This window comes from Clarias gariepinus, chromosome 2, assembly GCF_024256425.1.
Source record: "Clarias gariepinus isolate MV-2021 ecotype Netherlands chromosome 2, CGAR_prim_01v2, whole genome shotgun sequence".
NCBI lineage: Eukaryota > Metazoa > Chordata > Actinopteri > Siluriformes > Clariidae > Clarias > Clarias gariepinus.
The window spans coordinates 48,423,892-48,427,178 of NC_071101.1; positions in this window are offsets into that span (position 1 = coordinate 48,423,892).

The window sequence follows — 3,287 nt, forward strand, 5'->3', positions numbered from 1 at the left end:
TCCGAAGCTGTAAAGACAGAGGACAGAGGGCTTCAAAACAATAGGATGGATGTTGGCAAATGTGTGCGGAGAGGACCAACCCTCCGCGTCACACACTTGCTGCAAGGGAATACCTCTTGCTAGTGCAATAGATGAGGCGATTCCCCTGGTTGAATGAGCCCTGATTCCTAGAGGCGAAGTGAGCCCACGCGCCTCATAGGAGAGGGCAATAGCATCTCTCACGCAGCTTGTGGCCCCAAAACATGTAAAGGCTGCTCTGACTTACGCCACTGGCTGATGCAGTGGATGTAAATCTGAAGAGCACGTACTGTAGACAGTGAGTGAAGTCTCTCCTGCTCCGAAGCTAAAAAGGCGGAGGACAGAAGGCTTCAAAAACAATAGGGTGCATGTTGGGAATGGAGCTTTTGGAAGATAGTTAGTAAGGATGCAAAATGGCCCTGACTAGCCCAGGGGCAAAGTCTAGGCAGGATGGGGAGACTGACAGATCTCCGATCCTCTTAGAGAGGTAACACCATTTAGAAAAACCATCTTGAGGGTCAAAAACCTGAGGCACTGACTTTAGTGGTTTAACAAGGGGGCACAAGCCAGAGGACAAATTTTTCCTGCAGAAACTTCAGCACTGAAACAATTCGGCAGTGGACTGGGTCTACCTTCTTCGTCATGCACCAACTTTTAAATACATTCTATTTGAGTTCATAAGCTCTTCTAGGGGAGGCAGCCCTAGCACTTAGAATAGTCTTAATTACGCTGGCTGGAAGACCAGCTTGACTTGGTTGGTCCTGTTAAGGGACCGCCAAGGCGTCCAGATGCAGGGGCTGGAAGTCAGAGAGTAGTAAAGGGGACATTTGCTGATCTTGCGAGGCAAAGAGGTCTACCTCCGCTACATGAAATTTTCCCAGAATGTAAAGCGCCCTGAGGGACAGGAACCTGGTGCGCTAGCTATTTAGCGGCGCGAGCACAGTCCGCCCTGGTGATTAATATATGAGACTGCCATAGTGTTGTCCACTCGCACTAGGACATGGTAGCCTCAACTGCTGGAGGAAGTGCTTTAGGGCCTGAAATAGAGCCATGATTTTGAGGCAATTGATGTGCCGCGCAAAAAGATGGCCTCTCCAGCTCCCTTGGGCTGGACGGTCATCTAAGACCGCACCCCAGCCCATGCGGGAGGCGTCTGTCATTAGCATCTGCAATGACAAGACGAAATTAGAGTGGGACCCAGAGTCAGAAACCGGGGTCTGAACCACATAGGAAGGGTACGAAGCACCTGGCGCGTAGCCCTTATTGGGGATTGGCCCTAGAGTAAAATCCCCTGGTTCTTAGCCACAACTGAAATGCTCTCATGTGCAGAAGGTCCAAAGGTGTCACCGTGGATACAGTTGCCATGAGAGCTAAGATCTCTGAAAGTGATGGTCACTTTCTGGTCTAGCTTGATTTCCTTGACGGTATTGAAAATGGATTCGACACGAGCGGGAGACAGCTGTGCCCGCTTACGCTCAAATTCCATGTGACACCCAAAAATGTTGTCCTTTAAACAGGAAAGAGCATGCTTTCATGGCATTGGATCTCAATCCTAGGAAACAAAGATTAGCTAGAACAACATGCTGATGTCGAAGCGCTAGCTACTGAGACTGGGCCAGCCAGTCATGTAATTCAATACGGATGCTCTGGAGTCGTAAGAGCCAGAAATACATCCATGTATTTTGTGTATGTGCGGGTGAGAGAGCTAGACCAAATGGAAGGACCTAATACTGGTAAGGCTCGCCCCCGAAAGCGAACCTCAGGAACCTCCTGTGTTGTGGCAATATTTCTATTGATTTATTTTTAAATAGCGGTAAAGCTCGCAAAATCTAAAAGATTAGACGCAGCCCCCCGTTCCTCTTGAGAACTAAAAAATACCGAATGTAGTAGCCTGACTCTCTGACTGGTAGGGGAACATGTTACATGGCCCCATTTCCAAGCAACTTCTGTCAGCGGATGTGCACTTTCCGGTTTCATGGAAGTGGAGACCAATAGAGACCATTGAAACGCGGAGGGTGATGTGAGAACTGAATCCTGTAGTTTCTCTGTACAGTGCTTAGTACCCAAGGAGATATACTTGGCAGTAGCTTCCACGCTGCCAGTTTCTCAGAAAGGGGCAAAGCTCAGCGGCTTGGTTAAATGGGGGGGATGTTAGATGTTGGGCATCCTAAAACATGGCAGGAAAAGAACCGAAGAACTAACATATTATTGAAGACTGGAGTTGGCCAAAACACCAGTGGTGGCGGAGCAAGAACACCAACATCCTGGGGGTGCCAGGGAGAACACTTTATTCTTAGAAAGGAATTCTGCGTGCCTCTCCCTATTGGAGGGCCACCCCCCACGGTCCTGGGCACATGAACCTCAGGGCTTCTTTGTGAAGACAATATGCCAGTCTGACCTCTTTTGAGGCGGATTGCATGATGCACCCCAATCTTGCGAGGGGATGCCCAGCTCAAAAACACTTTCCTTGTGTGTTTCACGCCTCGCAACAGTCAGACCCGGTCGAGACTGGGTGGCCGACAGTCCCGACTCTTGAGCACGGCAGGAAAGAAATTTCCTGAAGGCTTGTTATATAATTTCGCCTCATGAACCTAGTGGCGACCGAGTTAACGACATCGCCAAGTAGGCCGGGAGGCGAGATGGGGCATCGAGGAGGAATACACGATCCTTCTTCTTGATGCCCCTGAGATTCAACCACAAGTGCCTCTCTGTGGAGACCATAGCAGCCATAAAACGGCCGATAGCACGAGCCGTCTGCTTTGTTGCACGAAGAGACAAGTCTGTGGCCCGGCGTAAGTCCAATACGCCTTACCTTGCAGAGCCCCGCCAGTACTCAAGTCTCTCAGCAGGTCAGCCTGGTAGGCGTGCAAAACCGCCATGGTGTGCAATGGAGCACCAACCTGACCTGCTGCCTGAAAAGCTTTTCCCTCCAGGGAGATTAAAAAGTCTACACAGCTTGAAAGGAAGTAATAGCTTTTCAGAAAGTATGATGTCCCAGAAGAGAGATAGCCTGGAAGCGTCTCTTCTATCTGGGTGTCATTATATAACTCCGCGCTTCTACCTCAACTATATTTAAATAAATAAATAAGTTAATTGCAGGAAAACACGGGATGAATTCAGCTTACTCCATGAAAGGGTTAACTCATTTGGAGATTGCTAAGAAAAGGGGAGAGAGCGTTGTTAAGGCTCCGCCCCCCGGCCACCCGACAGAACCTGCCGTCTATGTTTTATTTATTTATTTATTTATTTTATTTTATTCATTTTTTAAG